The sequence below is a fragment of the Ochlerotatus camptorhynchus genome, unplaced genomic scaffold, assembly GCF_037179485.1.
Source record: "Ochlerotatus camptorhynchus isolate MF236.1 unplaced genomic scaffold, CSIRO-AGI_Acam_v1.1 ptg000330l, whole genome shotgun sequence".
NCBI lineage: Eukaryota > Metazoa > Arthropoda > Insecta > Diptera > Culicidae > Ochlerotatus > Ochlerotatus camptorhynchus.
This window is the reverse complement of record NW_027040818.1, coordinates 10,564,119-10,584,359: the sequence shown is the minus strand read 5'-3', so window position 1 is coordinate 10,584,359 and position 20,241 is coordinate 10,564,119. Positions and strand designations below refer to the sequence as shown.

The following is a 20,241-nucleotide window of genomic DNA, read 5'->3' as shown; positions in this document are numbered from 1 at the left end:
TTTATTCGTCGTATTTATTTATATTGAGCAGCTCCACGCCAATTGACGAATCGGAAAAACTCGGCCTTCTCCGATCTGCATGAAACTTTGTATAATTGTTTGTTATGAGCAATGATTCACATTTTTGCTAAAATTCGGCTTTAATTGTAAAATTTTCAAAATGGCATCTTGGAAATTTTTCGAAAAAAATATGTTCGAAAACAGCACTTCTGATCAAAATGACGTCTGACACAAAATTATTGAGGAAAATAATGTCTTTATGGGAAAAATATCCAAAACACATTTTCAGTAATTTAAAGTAAAAATAAAAACAAAACGGTAAAAATCTAAATAGTTCAAAATGTTCTAGTTCGATTTTGAATTTTTATTTAAAAAAAAAATCTCAAAAAAATGCAAACTTCAGTAACGTTTAAAATTATGGACACATAAAAATTGTCAAAAAAGACAGATTTGTTTCGATCAGAAATGCCGTTTCCGTGCTACATTTTTTTTTAATTTCAAGGGCGCCATTCTGAAAATTTTACCATATCCAAAATGTCCAATTGTTTGCAAAAAATGTAAATCATTGCCCATAACAAACAATTACGCAAAGGTTCATACAAATCGGATAAGGTCGAATAAAAAAATCAATGTTTGTTTCGCTATTTTGCCTGGAACTGCTCTATTCTCTCTTAAATTTCTTTCCCTGGAGAAAATATCAGAGAAATTTGGTTGCGGCTAGAGCATAGCAAACCTACTTCCCAATTTCACAAACCTAAATTTATCAAAATTTTGAAAATTTATTTACAATTGGATTTGGACGAAGGCTGCATTCGGAAAGTGGCGATTCAAAAATTACTTCCACAAGTTTAATTTTTTTAATTTTAGGCTTTATGTAGGGGAATTTACGTATTCTCGGCAACCTAAGCAGCGACCTTCTTTCTATAGCCTTTTTCTCTATGGAACGCACACATATGCAGTATTGGTTTGTTTACAATCTTTTGCTGCCAGCTGCTCTAACAATTTAAGTCGAAAGAATTGTCAAAAACTGTTTTGAAACGCTTTTACAAAGCTCCAATCTTCTCTAGTGAGAGCGAGTATTGTCGGCAACCAGTTTTTCTTCGGCAACCGTTCCATTTGAACTGCATGTAAATCTGCTGTTCTATTATCGGCAACTCGAAATCAGCTACAATTTGTAGTACGTGTGTTTCATTTCAAGAAAACCCTGCTAGATTGCTTTTTCTCAGTGGTAAAAATATAGTCAAATTGAAGCTGAAAGCATAAAGAATCGTTTGCATACATTCAGCGAAGTGTTTTCGTAAGAAAATCCAGTGAAAATAGTGTTTCAATTTGGGTTGCCGGAAATAGTCTGTCATGCCGAAGCCGTCATTTCCCCTAGTTGTTTTAGATTTAAATGGAACCATACAGCAACTTTTCAAGTATTTCTTGAAATTCTATACTACGGATTCTACCAGAAATTCTTTAAAAAAAACTGATCCACGCACAATCAGGGATAGAGAACTGCACTAAGTCAAGATAAGTAAACACATCAATCTGAGTGTTTGCACGTCAAAAATGAAAGAAACGTGTATTGATCATCAGATATGAACCAGGGCTTATAAACAGGGGAAGATCGCCATCCGGGGCAAGATGAGCTCTAGGGTGGGTCAACTTAACAACCCCCTGCTTCCTACATCTCTTTCGATTCGTTTTGAGGTCCCCAACATTTGTGCCAAATTTGAACGCATTCGGTTACAATCTGGATTAGCTTTTATCGGTTACAATCTGGAGAGCTTTATAACATGTATGCAGTGATGGAATTCTCACCAAAATATCATTTTCGCTTGCGATACGTTTTCTCTTGGGAACTTTCCCTCACTAGTTTCACACTCCAATATTTCCTGAGCGAACTTTCTGGGATGAGAGAATGAGATATCGCGAACTTTTTTAACTCGAATCACCAACGTGAGGATACGAAAAATATCAGAACATTTTTTCTCTCTATCTCTTTACACCACATTCGTTCTTGAAAATTGCACTGCACATTTCACAAGGGAAAGATTATAGACAGAAAGCTATCCCGAGTAAATCAATACAATCTCTAAAGACTGATAAGTCTGGTACCTGGCTGTCTACTGGCGCCTGTTGTTTAAAGTAGCCGTTATCAGGATGATGTGAACAGTTTTGTGCAACTGATTGATTGGTGCATTGGTTTCTGGCAAAAAAAATGAATGAATCAGCACAAGTGTCAACGCGACATTAACGAGGAACGGGGAGGGTAGTGTAAGATTTTGTGACTAGCAATTTTTATATTAAAACCGTTCCTCAGGATAGGGGGTTGCGGAAGGAGGAGTGCCTAATGTATCTTAATTTTCACGAAATACAGTTAATGCATGGCTCCTCTCATCACTAGTGTTCGTAATATCGTTCCTGTAAGCTCTTATGCAATAATTATATGCAGGGGGATGGTTGGGAATATAGGTGGTGGTGAACTTTTCACTGTGCTATTACCAGTGCTGTAAATTCTCAAAATCATTTGAACATTTTTGATGAAAATGAGAAAAGTAGCTATTCGCTATCAAAGGGGACCTCCTCCGAATGGGTGATATCAGTTGCTTAGTCATTTGCATGGATCATTCTCATTTGAGAAACGCTATATATCATTCGAATGAGTGTAACCTACACACAAACGGAGCTCTGGTCGACATTCCGGCGAAAAAGCTAAGCCAACCCGACACCAACCTGACTTCTATCAAACCCCAACCCGATGTTGACCCGACATTGACCCGACATAAACCCAAAATTGACCCGACATTAACACGACATTGGGTCGACATCGACCTTAAATTAGCCTTACATTGATCCGACATCGGGTCGACTTGTCTGTTCGGGACCATTTTCCTGGATTTCTTCCATACTCCACTGTCGTATATCAAATGATACTGAGTGACTCAATTGACAGTGACAATGAGCTTCGAATGAGAAAGGGGCTCTTCAAATTATGGTCATGTGAGAATTCGTTTACACAGAATTGATTGAATGGTTGTAGTGGTTCATCTTCAATCGAATGATATGAAAATTTACAGCACTGGCAATTACTGTCCTCTCCCATGACTGGGAATCCTGTAAAACAATGTAAAACTAGAAAGGGTCTAGACCCTCCCTATGTAAAACCATAAGGTATGCGGGACTGCTGCACTGCTGAACTTCAAAACGCTTTATTTGCTGACCAAGGATCTGACAAAAACATCTTTTTAGTGTGCAATTTAGGATGATAAAAAATTTAAACACACACTTAATTCGCCGATTTCTCGTGAATTAAAGTTCAATCTAAAAAACTAACAACACAGACAGGTAGAGGAATGATTCATTTGGTATAGTATAGTTCGCTAGATTGTGCTTTGATTCGTGAGAAATCGCTGAATGACGTGTTTGTTTACAAAAGCAATTACGCCCAAATCTCAAAGTTCTCTGGAAATGGTATTTAATGTGAAGGATGCGAAAAATATCGGAGAACGAGAAGAAAACAAACAGACACTCTCGCGTGATCATCGCCTACCTTTACTCGCTGGAAAAAAAAAGAACAAAGCTGAGGGGATATTTGGTTGGTTCGAATCACGAGTACGTGTGAAATGATGTGAGATGGAGAGACGAAAGATCTTTCGCGATACGAAATGAAAATTTCTCTCGCTCTACGCTTTCATGAACTTTTTATCATCTCTCGTTCGCGAACTTTTTGTGAGAAATTCCTTTGGGATTTATCTCTGCAATGAGCTGTGATAGAACTTTTTTTGAAAATGATTTTTCCAACACTGTGTATGGGAAACGGATTAAAAACTGCTCAATAGCATATCAAAAAACTTTTTGCACAGACGTCTGCTCGATTTGCGGTCTTCGATGAAGTTATTCTGGATTTTCACAATCTAAGTCCCATTCCCGTAACGTGGGTAAGTCACCTTTTTGTTGTACGTTACGGGATCTACCACCGATTCCTAGTCCTGACTACTTCAAACTAGGGAAACAGGATTTTTCAGTAATCCAAGGAACACATCTTAGTCTTTGTTACTTTTTATGCCTTGTTGATAGTGACAAGACTCGGATTTGTCCACCGAGGATGATCTTGAAACAAGGAAAAAAATGAGTTAGTTAGTCTTTGATTCCTTATCTTCCATTCGTTGTTCCCTAGTTCGAAGTGGTTAAGACTAGCGTTCTGATGCATGGTCATAACCGGTGTCATTCCTTAATTTTGTTGCTAAGGAATCAAATTTTTACTGACAAAGGATATTTGGCAAGCAATTGGACAGATTCGGTCCGTTTACCATCATTTTTTCATACAAACTGTAAAGCTCTCCTGCAAATCCAGATCGTACCGAAATCGTTCAAATTAGACACAATTGCTGGAGACCTAAATACGAATCGAAGGAGCATTAGGGAGCTGGGGGTTTTTACATAAATCTAAAATTTTTGAAAACTGCACATACGTAGCTTTCAACAATAATCCTAGTATTAAGAAATATTCTATAACTACCAAAAAATTGATGAAAATGTACCGACCGGAAAACATCCTCTTTTTGTAATAAGAATTTACAATAATCAATAACCTTTTTTTTTGCTACGATTGTTACAACTTCCAATTAATGTTTCAACCTGGTACTGGTATTCTGTGTAGATAAATTTAGGACTATAATCCTTAAAAGCTCAAACATCTATATATATATAAAAATGAATTTCTGTCTGTCTGTCTGTCTGTCTGTCTGTCTGACCCTTATAGACTCGGAAACTACTGAATCGATTGGCGTGAAAATTAGTATACAGGGGTTTTTGGGGCCGTGGAAGGTTCTTATGATGGTTCGAGACCCCTCCCTCTTTTGTAAGGGAGGCTCCCATACAAATGAAACAGAAATTTCTGCATAACTCGAGAACTAATCAAGCAAATAGAATCAAATTAGGCATGTGGGGGCGAGTGTGGGGGTATAAGGAGATAATCATAGGGGGTAGCCCCTTAGATAATAGGGGAGGGGGGCTACGTACAATATAGCATGTTTTTTTTTTAAATCGGCGCATAAACTCAAGCTAATATTGAATCCCGAGCAAGACCGGGAACACTCAGCTAGTATCATATAAAAACAAATTCTGATATGGGTGCATGTCTTCCACCGGGTCTGAGAACGGTGACAAAATGATACTTTTTTAATTTATTTAAAAAAAAAATCCAAAATAATGTAATAAATTGAATTGTATCAATTCGTAGGTGCTAGAACAGATATGAAAGGTCCAGGGTAGACAATGATTGAATGTATTCATTGCAATTATTGCATATACATACGATATAAACCTTAAGGTGGCCATCTTGCCCGGTCTACCCCTATGTGTATGAACACAGTATTTCAGTATCGTAAGAGCTTTAGTGCTCTTCGGTTTCGAAGCGTTTATTTGTTTATCCCGCATCTAAAGCAAGACTCGATCGCTTACTTCCAAGTTCAAACGTAGAATTTTTTTGTTTAAAGAATTGGAGAAGAAAATAACTTCCACCAGTCGGAAAAGCGACTGAATCCGACAACGTAGAAAAGTGACTGCTTTGCATATCGAAACCTCAATCGACGGTTGTTTACACATCACGCGTGACAGCGAACTAAAGCTGAATCAAGGGTGTTTCATGTTACTGTGTAAATAAACGGGCGCCCAAGTTTTGCCTTCAATTTGTTTGGACTATGGCAGTTTTCATCCAGCAGCAGCAGCAATGACCCAATTATGTGTGATGTTCCGAGTTGCAAATGTTTTTCGAAATATTCCAAACGCAAACAAACTGATCTACACGCATCCTAACACATAACTAAGAGCAAGATTAGCACAGAATGGCCGACAGCAGCAGCGTGGAGGCGTACATGGCAATATGCTGTGTTCGCATTTTTGTCATTTCTCAGAATCTTCGTTGGACAGCAACAGTAGCAGTGGAGTAGATTTGAGAGTCTCAATCTTCATCTAATCCACAATTTCGGAGTTCGGATTCTGTCACACACCAACGTCAGTGGTCTGATCTGCGATGAAATGGCTAGAATTCAGAGACATACTCCTACACTCGGAAATCGTAATCAAAACAGTCGTCAATCAGGCGCCATCGCATCGTGTCCATTGAACTGCCTTCTGTACACACGCAGGTGAGGAAATTTTAAAATCGCAATCAGAAACCCCTTGAAATTTAATTTTATTTTTTTCAAATAACTCCAATCGTTGCCACTCAAGGATAACGACGACGACGATGATAAACTGAAAAATCCACTTTATTTCCGCATTAAAATTTCACTTCATTTTTCACTTTCACATTTACGACGGGTCGAGAAATGGCAAGAACGACAAGAACGGTCCCACGACGAATGAACGAGACGAGATTAAATTGGAAACTTTCGCTCTTACTCTTCAATAACGATCAGCACGACACGCCATAGCGATTCTATTTTCAATCTTCTTTACTTCAGCTTTTCAACGCATTTTTTTCTCATTTTCACTCCACCCCTCGTGTGTGTAAGAGGAAATTTTGATTCATACGAATTTCCCCAATTTCCACTCAATACGCTTCTTCACTGGCCATTTTGAGGATTACTCTTCCGATTCTTCCATTTTCACGGCATGCAGTTTGAGCGCTCCACCGCAGTAAATCACTTATCGATCTTCGGAATGCCTCCGGCTTACCCCTACTACATTTGAATAATTGCACTTCAATTAGATAATAATTCCACTTCAGTTGCAAATTCTTTTCTGTAACAACACAGCACAGCGGGCTGTCCCCTTCCGAGGAATGTCAATCAATTCCCCTTGCCCAAACACACAGCTCGTTGTTCTGTCCGGCTTCCTCAATCCCTCGCTACATCCGTACAATCTGGAATTTTTAGGAGGACCGGGATACAGCGAAGGGGCACGACCGGAAAACGACTCTACAAAGGCGGTGGCGGCGCGGCGACAACGACGTCGACGACGCGAACGACACACAACACACACGTCCAACCGTGACCAGAGTTCAAACGCGAAAACTTCTCGCGACTAGTGGCGAGCGTCCTCCTCCTGGGTGCGGCAAGCCAGACGACCGTCGCGGTTGATGAACACACCGTGAGATCCCCCTCATATTGCACTCAACTTCCAACACATGCCCAATCGGTGTCGCGAATGCCGCATGCGATGATCGCGATCTTGGCTGGCGGTGTTTTGTTTTTGTTTTCAGTAGTACCAACACAACTCAACCTAGAGGCTGTATACTACTAGCAGCCGCCGTACTGATCGCGATCCAAGCCGGTCTAATACTAATAAATTCATTCTACCCACGACCCGACGATCTCGCAATGAAGGGGCGCGCGCACTCTCATGTGCGTCCTAACCCAAATCTTAAGACAGTGCAGTGCAGTGCGAGCGAGTACCACCACATTTTGCCGTTTTAATCTATAATCTGTATGCGGGGATTTATTCTTGGAGTCGCGACTCTGTTTGCTTAATCGCAGGGGGCTACAAGACACGAATCGGAGTCGAGTGAGTTATATAGACCATTCAAGATCCACGAATGATCTGCAGAGCAGGGATTATCCAATCCTGCATACATATACTAAACTATACAATGTTATTTTCCCTTCATCGTTAGGTACCCACATCCGACAGCAGACACAGCTAGAAGGGCGATGATGGTTTTGTTTTGAGTTTTGGAACGTTCATGAGATGATCTGTTTTTACAATCAAACCATCAATTTGATGCTGGCTGTAGAGTAGAAAGGGGAAACTGCACTCGAAATAGATGCATTGGACAGTGGGTTAAATAGAGAGAATTTTGTCTTCTTGTTGTCTTGGAAATTCGAAATTGAACATTAGCCACCAGTGGAATTTAATCTAATCTAATCTAACATAAACACAGCCAGTACAAGAAAGTTTCCTGGAAAATGGTTAGGTTGGATAAAGCTTAATCATTTATAGCGAATTCGTTTATTATTCAGTTCCAACCTGGATCGGGTATCAAGATTGGGTCTGCTTGTTTTCTGACAAACGTCAGTTTGCTCGTTTGTTTTTAAAACCTAGCTCAGGTTGAAGTTCACACAGAAAAAAGGGTCGGTTTCGCACTGGGTTGGAACTGATGTTAACCCCGATAATAAACTAATTCACTTTTAATATTGGAGATACAGCTATCCTCCGAAGAACGCGTTACCCACTGAGTTGCACCCACCGCTTTTTCTCGGCGGGGTTTCAACCAGTCGGTCTGATTTTTTGCGTGTGAGTAGGGTCAATGGAGAACTAGTCACTCGCAGAAAATCAGAGCGCTTGGTTGAAAACCCACCGGGACAAAGCGGTGGGTGCAACTCAGTGGGTAACGCGTTCTTCGGGGGAAAGCTGTATGACACAAACATCAAAACGGCCAGGCCTACTGCAGGCCACAACTGAAATGAATAAATTCTTGACCATGGCAGCCCTAAGTATGCACTTTTAGAATTGACAAAACAATCCAATTGAAAAACACCCAAATGATGCATGAAATCCCGGTGAGCATGGAAACTTTTTTTTTATTATGATCCATAAATAAAACTACTGTAATATAACGAGATGATATTTTTTTTTTAAACATTAAAACAATTAAAAGCAGGGCTGGTAGCGATCAATGCTGTCAAAAATAGTGATTTTAGTTACCATGTTGAAGAAATAAGTGACCAAATAGTGACTAATAGTTGTAAAAAAGTGACGAAAATGTGACCTAAGGGTAGAAAATTAGTCGTTCTGATGGCATACAAAATATGTAAATGTTTGATGTTTTAGAGCGAAAGATTCAATAGAGAGAAATGACTAAACCTCCAAGCTTCTACTACATAGAAAAACCTGAAAAACCGGGATATCTCAGGGAATTTTATTTTTCCTGAAAATACCTGGAAGTCTCAGCCCAAGTAACAATTCAGCAACCGTTTGGCATCCACTCTGATTTATGATGGTTTTATAACGGCAATGAACAATCCATTTAGTTTAAATATAGCATTTTAAAGTGTAAAACATTCCTGCTTAGTAATTTAGCTTTTTGCTGTTTTAAAAACCTTTTATAGTCTGGCAAGAAAGTCAAAAACTGTCTTGTTTTAAAAATAAATTTAAAACATTTATCAATCTCTCCTTAAAACTGTTCTGTAATTCAAGCATAAACGTCATTAGCAATTGTTTATTAATGTCTTGATGAAATACTTTATAAACGTGTTCTATCATTATAAATGCAACCATAAAACCATTAGGTGTTGCATTAGAGCAAAAAGCATTTATTGTTGCTTTTTAGGCTTTTTAAAGTGCATCATTAACTCCCCAATTTGTTTACAAATTGAGCTTAAAAGATGGTTCCTCATAGTTGATAAATGCCAAATTTATGGCAAGGAAATCTCGAAGGATAGACGAAGTAGGAGGAAAAATTCAAGTCGATTTCAGCAAAATTTACTTCTTTAAAAGAACCAGCACACCATCAACGACTGACCATCTGGCGGAGAAGAGTAAAGTGAGCGTGGCCCTCGAATTCATAAAACAATGTCGAAAGTTTAAAAACATACCAGCCTTCTCCAGATCTTGCGAATAGATGAAAATCAAAATAACAATCGACAGCAAACCACTGAAACCGTTAGTTAGCGGAGATTAGCTGGTTTCCGATCCATAGCAGCGATTTTATTCAGCAAAAGAATCAACTCTTCGCAAATTTCTTTCAAGCGTAAATCCCTGCATCGTTGGACGGTGCACTTCTGTAACCATCCGGAAGAAGGGGATCTTTTTCGGGAACGATTGCGCTTCCAGCTGTTCGAAATGCGAAATGTTGTAAAACAGTATCGCAAACTATCTGAGTAACTGCTCCCAATCCATCGGGAGAAAAATGCCTGGAAGAATCCTGGATCTCACAGCGCAACTATCGAAAGATAAACAAACTTTGACGTTTAACTTTTTGCAGGCAACTTTGCCCCCATAAATGCTGCCATAAATCTGAACGGGTTAGGATCAAGCAAAATGGCTTTAGATAAATGCAATTCAGCCTGCATGTTTTCTTCATAAAAGCCATTTTAAAACCTTATTAATTTATTAAAGAATTCTTGAAAGCAAAACAACTTTTTCACATATGTCCCATGAAAATCAACTTTTATGCCACCGCCATGTTACAATTAGTATAACTATATTTTGGAAAATTTAGCAATGAGCAAACATTTAAATGCGAAAATAATAAAAAAAAATCTCGGCCAAGCTCTATCTGAAGAATATATTTTTTTTTTTCAATGTTAAATAATTAGTTAAATCGACGTTTTACGAGAGTGGACTTAATTTTTTCGATGTTTTCACGTACATTTCACATTAAATTTAATATGACACTTAAAACTAGGCCACTTAATGAGAAATATTGTAATAAATTTGAATATTTAACAAGATTTTTATATCATCAGTTTCTATTTTACTAATTTTGATAAGATCGAATTCATAAATCCTTTTCTATCTTGATTGATGCTTTCCTAGTGGATTCAGCATGCGGCTAGGGGAAATAGCTCGGAAAGGGTTTTTATTGTTGCTAAATAGCTTTTATTGTAGCTTTCAAATGGTTCTCAATGCGTTTGTCATACAACCTTTTGCAGTAAATCAATCTTGAAGAGCTTCGAGAATACACCCTTCAGAACCTTCTCCAGGGTGGGCCAACTAGACATATTCTAGTCTAAATGAGGTTTTGGCGGATGCATTAATGACAAAATAGCCTTGACTAGGGTTTTATGAATGTTGTTTTATAGTTGCTTTGTAGTATTTCATAAAACTTAAAATGTTACTTGGGAGGGAATCTTATCATTATTCAGGAAATTTAATAATTTTCTTACTAAGAATGCATTTTAAAATAAAAGCATTTAATATTCCTAGTTATTTTCATTCACACATTGAACTTTATAGATTAAGAATGGATTAATCTTCAGTAACAAATAGATTTTTAAAATTCAGAGGCTTCAAATGATTTTTTTTTTGGTTCTAGAATAAGCATATTTCCCACAAATTTTATAAATTCTATGAAAATATATAATACTTCAAGAAATTTTCAAGAATCTGGAGTCAAAATCCTTGCAACATCTATGAGAAAAACATCACTTGCAATCTGCTTTCATGGTAGTTCTGAGGAATTTTAGACTTCATGTGAAGCCTAACCCTACGATAGTAAACTCCAAGCGAATTTTCATGAGAAATCTCCGTTGAAATACTTTCACATTTTCCGGATGTTCATTCATTGCGTTCCAGAAATTTTCTCAGAGCAAACCGAAGCTTCCGGAAATTCCAGTTTCTGCAATTTCCTTGATTTTTTTTTGAATTTCCCTTTAGTTCTCTGATCTGTCTTCATGTTCTCGCAGTTTCCCTAAAACTCTCAACTCTAATGAAGATCTCAGTTCTGATTTAAAATAAATGGAATTCTCGTAAACACCTTTAAACTTCCCTGGCACTCTCTGGATTTCTGTGAAGTTCCTGAAATATTTCTGAAGCTTTCATAAATTTTCTGAAGGTCTCTGTACTAAATCTTTCGGAACATCTTATGGGTTATTGATTTTATTCCAGCACATTATGGGACTACCCTGAATTTGTCTAAACTCACGCTTATAGATTTTTAAACCAATTCAAAAATCTGGGCTAAAGTTTCGGGGATTTCCCCCAAAGATCTCAAGATCTAGCTTTTCTGAGGTTAATAGAACTTCATTAAAGTTTCCACATTCTTGATAGTACGAAACATCAAGACATTAAAAATGTTGTGATCTTAGACTTACTAAAATGAAGTACGTGTTCAACTTCAACATTTAACGGATTTGAGCTAAGAAACAGGAAAACTGATGGTCATGTTTTAAAAACGTTTGCATTAAAACATATTTTTAACGGATTTCATAAATAGAATTCGTATCATAAACCTGGAAACTTCAGGGAACTTTATTTAGCTAAATGAGTGGACACCCTATAGATAGAGAAGAACGATTAAACGCAAAAAATCTCTATACCAGTTCGTCAACTTCGAATTGTTCAAAAATAGAAAATAGAAAAATAGAAAAATAGAAATAGAAATATAGGCCTATCCAGAAGAATGATCAATCTTGAATTCACATTTAAAAAAGTTTGAAATAGTGACTTATTACAAGAAAAAGTGACTTTAGTGACATGGCTTAAAAAAGAGACTTTTTAGTGACTGGCTTGAAAAAAAAAGTGACTTGCTACCAGCACTGTAAATGCTTCTTTGATGTGACAACGAAACCTCACCCCAAGCTCTTCCCCTGATCCTATCCTTCGACAATGTACCCATCTAACCTCGGGGAAGCCGGGAGTATTCGGTCCAACTCCTACTAGGCATAGAAATAAGTGAATTTTGTAACAAACAATAAACAATGAATTATCGGCTCTGTAAAGCTATGAGGAATGAGCCTTCAAAAAAAAAATGAATTAAATAAAAAAATGCTGCTTTAACTTCGGAAAATAGCTCCTTTACTGTGTAGCTACCCAGATTTACTGTCCTGCCCGAGCGTTTTTAGTCAGAGGAGCGGAGCGACGGGCAAGAGTCTAGAATAAGCTTCTAAAATAAAATTATTTCTATGTACCTGTGCATCATTTCTATTTATGAAGCATTATTTTCTATTTATGGATCAAAATAACAAATGAAGTGTCCAAAACATGAAAAACATATGCCTAGTTTATGGATCATATCTATATTTAGTGGCTTTACTTATATTTGATGCCTCAGAAAATCCCGGCGGCGCCGTCCTGATTCTAAGTATATTCAGATGATATGTTTTTAGAGAATTCAGAGAAGCGTACGAAGTGAATGTCTACAACAATTCCTTGCTGAGAACAACTCCAAGTGATGTTTCGTGAGAAAGCTCCGTTGAATATGGAATGAACTATTCTGAGGTTTTCAGAGCTACCTAAAATTTTCCTGAAATTAATTAAACTGCCTGCTCACAATATTTCTATGCATACATTTTCAAACTTCCCTGAACTTTTTTTCGGATTTCTTAACGTTTCCTCGATTTTCCTAACGATCATGGATTTTCTCTAATGTTTTAAAAATTCGCTGAAGTTCTCGAAACTTCTTTAAAATTTGTGTAATTTCCCTAATGTTAACAGAATTGCTCTGAAGTTACCTGTTCTGTGCTGAAGTTCTCGAAACTTCTCTAAAGTTTATGCAGTTCTCATAAAGCTAGTTGTACTGCCCTGAATTTAATTTAACTGTTAGCAATAGACTAAATTTTCAATATCGACAAAAAATATCCATTAGTACCGTCCCAATGACGCATTCATCTAGATAAAATTTACGAATAGCAGATTTTTAGCGATGGGCGCAATCTTAGATCCATAGGCCAACATTAGAGCCATAGACAGATTTTCACTGAAGTTCTCAACATTATTCTGAACTGCCCTTAAATTATCGACACTAATTCATAACTTCTGCAATAGTCTAGACTTTCGTGATGTTATTAAAGCTGCCCAAAAGATTTCAGAATTTCCTTAAAGTTCTCAAGCCTGTCCTGAATTTCTAAGTATTTTTAATAAGAACGCTTACGGAACTTTGCCTTTAAACACTAATGTTCCCTGAACATATTTGGAAATCGCTGAAGTTCTCTAAACAAACACATTTTCCGCCAAAATGGCTCTAATGTTGACCTATGGATCTAAGATTGGGCCCATCGCTAAAAACTGAAATGTCCATATATAAGTACCTTAAAATACTCTCACATTTTTCGGAGGTTCATATAATTTGTATTGCGTTTCAGAAATTATCTCGAAACTTTGCTGAAATTTCCAGAAATTCTCTGAGTTTCTCCAAAATTCTTTAAGGTTTCTGCAATTTCCTTGAAATTATCTGAACTGTCCATTAATTTTGTGATCTGTCTTGGTGTTCTTGGAGCTTCAATGAAGTTATCAACTATATTGTAGATCTCCATTCTGCTCTGAAATAAATGGAATTCTCGTGAACACATTTAAACTTCCCTGAAATTCTCTGGACCTCGGTGAAACTATCCTGAATTTTCTTAAACTCTCGCTTATAAACCTATCAACTGCTCCAAAAGTCTGGACTAAAGTTGGCCTTAGGATCTTTGAAATTCCTCAAAGATCTATATAGGGGAAATGTAGGTAATGTCGGCCTACATGTCCCTAATTTGGGCCCATACATAAATTCAGCAATCGACTAAATTTTCAATAGCGACCAAAAATATCCATTAGTATCGTCCCAATGACGCGTTCATCTAGATAAAATTGATAAATAGCAGCATTTTAGCGATAGGCCCAATCTTAGATCCATAGGCCAACATTAGAGTTATTTCCCCTATCTAGATTTTCTGAGGTACTTGGAACTTTTTAAAAGTTTTTACAATTTTCCTCAAGTTCTCTATGTTTCTGAAGTTCTCTGAAATTCTAGAAACTTCTTAAAAGATCATGCAGCATAACATCCCTCGTTCACTCTGACCCAGTCGAGCCAATCGCCGTTTCCTGCCAGTCATCTGCCGTCCAAGTCGTTCCGGCCCTGTGGTCGGAGATAGGGCGAGGGTCTCCCATCCTGGCTTTTCAGGCAAGTATGCGTGCTTTCTCGGTGATTCTCCTCGTGATCAACATTTGGATTTCAGCGCAACACCCACTCAAATTCATTGCATTCTGCCGAGGAACGGACGAGAAGTTTGTGACAATCCTTCCTCAACAACTTCCGAGCTACGCATGTACTATCAGAATGCACGAGGACTTCGGACAAAGATAGATTCTTTCTTCTTAGCTACAACTGACTCGGAATATGATGTTATCGTGCTAACTGAGACTTGGCTGAACGATTGCATCTTGTCTACTCAATTATTCAACGACTCTTACACTGTGTTCAGGACAGATCGTAGCTCTTTGAACAGTCGAAAAACTCGTGGTGGAGGTGTATTGATAGCCGTCTCTTCTAAATTGTGTTGCTGTATTGATCCAGCTCCGATAAGTAATGCTCTCGAGCAGCTTTGGATCAAAATCAAACTGCAGAACTATGATATCAGCATTGGAGTGCATTATCTACCACCTGATTGCAGAGACGACCTGTCGCTCATACAGCAGCATACTGACTCCATTGATTCAATCCTTTCCGGCTTGAGGCCTCATGACCTTGCTTTCCAGTTTGGAGACTATAATCATCCTGAAATGCACTGGGTACCATCAGAGGATGGTGGCCTCACAATAGATTCCCATACATCGAGATTAACGAATGCTAGTTGTGCATTGTACGATGCCTTCTGCTTCCAGGGTCTGACACAAATCAATACTGTGAAGAACTCCAGTTCACGGATTCTCGATTTAGTACTCGTGAATGACTCAGCGTTATCAAGCTGTTGCGTATCCGAAGCGGCTGAATCGCTCGTAGAAATCGATACTCCACATCCTGCTATTGACGTCACCGTTTCTATTTCGGTACCAGTGTCATTTGAACCATCTCTAGACGACTGCCGGTTCGATTTTCGTCGGGCTGATTATAGTTCGATGAATGATGCGCTATTATCAATCGATTGGCAATTTTTGGATTCTGATCAGGATCTGGACGATATTGTATGTATTTTCAACACGGAGATACGTCAAGTCATCGAAGCTCACGTGCCTCTTCAGCGCCCTCCACTGAAGCCTCCTTGGACGAACAGGAGCCTCCGCCAGTTGAAGCGCCGTAGGCGATCTGCACTTCGAACGTATAGTCGGAGTCGTTCGCAGCACTCCAAACATCGCTTTGTAATGGCCAGTAACAAGTACACACGGTATAACCGTCTATTGTATGCTCGATACGTTGATCGTACGCAGAGAAATTTACGTCTACATCCCAAACAAATCTGGTCTTTTGTTCGTGCTAAACGCAAGGAAGATGGATTGCCAACGTCCATGTATTTCGGCGACCAATTTGCTAGCACAGCCTCTAGTAAATGTGAGATCTTTGCTGAACACTTCAAGAATGTCTTCTCAAATACGCCTGCTACGCCATCGCAGATAGAGGCTGCTGGTCGTGATACGCCGCTAGACAGCATCGACTTTGGAATTTTCCAGATCAGCGAGGAGCATGTCGAAAATGCATTACGTAAGCTCAAACATTCAGTGTCACCCGGTCCTGATGGGATTCCTTCATCTGTGTTGAAAAACTGCTCGAGTTAGTAAAACTGTTCAATCTCTCGTTCCAACAGCAAAAATTTCCTGCTGGATGGAAAACTTCGTTTCTGTCACCGATTCACAAAAAGGGTGACAAATGTAACGTCGTCAACTACCGTGGAATAACGTCCTTGAGCGCTTGCTCTAAGGTTTTTGAAATAATTGTAAACAACGCTCTCTTTGAAGCCACCAAAAACTACATTTAGTGTGCCCAGCATGGATTCTACCCGAAACGATCTGTTACTACTAACCTCACTCAGTTCACCTCACTCTGCATACGCTCTATGGACGCTGGTTCACAAGTGGACGCCGTATACACGGACTTCAAGGCTGCATTCGATCGTGTGAATCATGATATCCTGTTGCAAAAACTCGAGAAGCTGGGGGTATCTTCCGCGCTTGTTAGCTGTTTTAGATCATATCTGTCTGAAAGATCCGTGAGAGTAAGGATTGGTTCGTCACATTCGGAGCCGTTTATGATTCCTTCTGGTGTACCGCAAGGGAGTAATCTTGGACCGCTGCTTTTCTCATTATTCATAAATGACATTGCCTTTGTGTTGCCACGTAGACAGCGAATATTCTATGCCGACGATGTTAAGATCTTTATGATCATCACGTGCACTGAGGATTGCCTGGAGTTGCAGAGGTTATTAGATTTGTTCGAGGACTGGAGCAAGCGAAGCCTACTCGATTTATGCATAGCCAAATGCAACACAATATCATTCAGCAGGAAGCGGCAACCAATCAATTTCAACTACAGCATGTGTGGACAAACTCTCGAGCGCTTGTATCAGGTTAGGGATCTCGGTGTGATATTGGACCGCGAATTCACTTTCCGACCGCATTACGAAGACGTGATTGCAAAAGCCAATAAACAGCTCGGCTTCATGTTTAAGCTTGCTGATGGATTTCGTGATCCTCTCTGCCTGAAGTCCCTTTTCTGTGCACTGGTTCGATCTATTTTGGAATCTTCCGTGCTGGTATGGTGCCCGTACAACAGAAACTGGATTGACCGTATCGAGGCGGTGCAGAAAAAGTTTGTGCGCCTCGCTCTTCGCCACTTACCCTGGCGTGATTCGTCAAATCTTCTTCCATATGAACATCGTTGTATGCTGTTAGGCATCGATACTCTGGAGAAGCGAAGATCCAATTTGCAAGCCATCTTCGTCGCTAAGGTAATGACCAATGAAATCGATGCCCCAGATATTCTTGCTGAATTGCACGTATATGCGCCGCAAAGACCTTTGAGGCAACGTAATTTCCTGCACCTTGCTACCCGTAACAGCCGTTATGGTCAACACGATCCTATCAGGATAATGTCTTCTCGGTTTAACGATGTTAGTGGACAATTTGACTTCAATGTTTCTGCTGCCACTTTTCAACGTCGCCTCAATGCACAGGGTGAATATCTGTCCAATCACTGCTACTTCGAAAGTGTGTATTACCTGCTGTTTTTTTTTTATTACATGGTCCTTCTACAACACTACGCCGAGTTTCCAACCCTCTGACGCGTGAGCTGTGACGCATTTGCAGATTGTTGTGTTTAATTATTTTAGATTATTGACTTAGCTTTTAATATGTTTGTCATTTGTATTCATTTGTATTCAACGTATTCTGTGTATTGACTATTTGTAATTTTATTTATTGTTATATGTATGAAAATACATGGGGTTTTTACGCCTCTTTGAGCCAACTAAATGGTTTACTCAAAGAGGCTTTTCCCCATCCTAGATTTCATTAAGACTGAAAAAAGTCAGATGAAATAAGAATAAAATTAAAATTAAATTAAAATGTTCCCGCAGTCTGTTAATGAAGTATCACTGGAATTCTCAGCATTTGCTTTCATGCCTCAGAACTTCTGTAAAGTTCCTTCAATTGTTGTGAAGTTAATAGGACTTCACAGAAGATCTCTAATCTTTCATAAAGTTAATTACAAACTTGAAATAATTCGTTTGCTGTATTTTCCTTAATTTTTGCACTTTAAAAATTGTCAATCACCCATATTCTTGTTTTCGTTCGAACCGTATTTTCCATACAAAAAACTTTTTTTTGTATGGAAAATACGGTTCGAACGAAAACAAGAATATGGGTGAATATCTTGGACTTGAAATGGAATGCAAAACTTCAAGACAGTGAATATTTTGAGATCTTAGACTTACTCAAATTAAGTAAGTGTTAGACTTCAAAATCGATTTGATTGTGAAGCTGTTTCTTTTAAAACTGATTGTCATGCCTTAAAAATGTGTGCGGCAAATGCTGTTGCTGTTGTTTTAACAAAAGAAAAAGCATATTTCAAAACAATTAAACATATCTTTCTTATTATAACCCTGGATTAAACGCCAAAAAGCTCCAAAAACAGCATAGCTCTTTCGAATTTTTCGAAAATTAAAACAAAATGTAGGCATCGATTTGATTATCGTATCCTAAACACTGCAAGAAGAATGATCAATCCTGAAATAAATTCACTCTAAAAAAAGTTGAACATAGTGGCTAATAACAAGAACAAAAGACTTTAGTGACTTGGCATTACAAAATTTTCAAGAATCTGGTGTAAAAATCCATGCACAATTTTAAAAGCTCGTCGAATTTTACTTTAATTTCTAAGGACCTTATTTTAAGGAAGTTCTGGGAAAAGAATCTTTCAGAAAAACATCAAATGCAATCTGCTTTTAAGGTAGTTCTGAAGGATTTTAGATTTCTTGTAAAGCCTGAAAGTTTTGACACAAATTTGAAGAAGCCCTGAATTGAATTAAAAGCAAATTTTAATGAAAACTCTGAAAATTTCTGAGGAGCACCACTCTTTCAGAGAAAAAATCCAAGGGCCTTCTGAGGATAATTTTATAAAGTTGTGGAAGAAAACGAATCCGGAGCATAAGTCCTTGGAATCTTTTTGAAAATACTAAAAGGAGTATTACAATAAATCTGAGAATAACTCCAGAACATCTTTAAAGGAATTCGGAAAATAAATTCAGGAGGGTTTGCCAAACAAATTATGCGAAGGAATCTAAGGAATTTGTGAGGAGAAATGCCACTGAATTCTGAGGAGACTTTCAATGAGAGTAGAATTCCAGGGGAAGGATATCTGAAATGAATTCAATGAATATTCGGAGAGTTTTTTCAAAGCGTTTCTTATTGTGGAGAATTTAAAGATCTTTCAGAGGAAAACTAAAATAAAATTAAATTAGGAGGATAGCTTTATTGAAATGTTGATAAATATGGGAATAGAAATCAGAATAGACTATTCTGAGGTCTTCCGAACTACTTGAAAGTTCCCAAATTTTTCCTGAAGTTTATGAAACTGCCCTAAAATTCTTTTGTAGTTTGGGAAACTATGCCCACTGATGCTCACAATACTTCTCATCAAATTCTTAAACTTCCCTGAACTTTATAGGCCTTCCTAAAGTTTCCTCAATGTTTCTAGCGTTGCCTTGCAATTTAGACAATTTTCGTTAAGTATTATAACCATTATAAACGCTCACTAATTTTCGCTGAATTTATCTATGGTTACCTGAAGTTCTCTAAATTTGTTTAATAATCCGGCAAATGTTCTGATGTATATTCATAATTCCCTGACGCTTCTGAAGTTTTCGGGTCAATTATAGAATTCATAGAATACCCCATAACGGAACTCTTTGTAAGTCTCTGCAAATTTGCTTAAATTAGTGGTATAATTCTGAAGCTATCTGATCGTCCTTGAAGTACTCGGAACTTCGCTGAATATCATGAAACTATCTAAAAGTATCTAAATGTAAAATAGGTTCTCTGGAATTTCTTGAAGATACCACTGTTTGCTAAAAGTTCTCGCAAAGCTGTTTTTTTTTAAACTGATTGCCATGTCTTACAAAAATTTTGGGTATATTAATGTTGTTTTTGATCTAAAAAAAAAACATATTTTAACGCATTTAAAAAATAGCTTTGGAATTAATCCGTTAAAGTACTGGAAAAATTGGGAAAACTCATGTAATTCTATTTAGAAAAATGAGTAGACACCCTGTAGATAGAGAAAAACGATTAAACGCCACAAAGCAAATAATGATCAATCTTGAAATAAACTCACGCTAAAATAGTTGAAAATAGTGACTGATTACAAGAAAAAGTGACTTTAGTGACTTGGCCTTAAAAAAA

The 20,241-nt window shown here is 37.9% G+C and overlaps 1 protein-coding gene across 9 annotated transcripts in view; it reads right to left on the bottom strand.

Annotated features, from left to right (window-relative positions):
* Spn (Spinophilin) overlaps positions 1-20,241 on the bottom strand; it is a 171,735-nt gene that overhangs the window by 71,787 nt on the left and 79,707 nt on the right. Inside the window, exon 1 of one of the 9 annotated variants that reach the window (XM_065230366.1) lies at positions 6,394-7,014. The exons of 7 other annotated variants lie outside the window; for them this stretch is intronic. The gene's annotated coding sequence lies outside the window, so the exon portion shown is untranslated. Of the gene's footprint in view, positions 1-6,393; positions 7,015-20,241 lie in introns of those variants that run through there. One more of the 9 variants, XM_065230367.1, reaches the window with a different exon arrangement.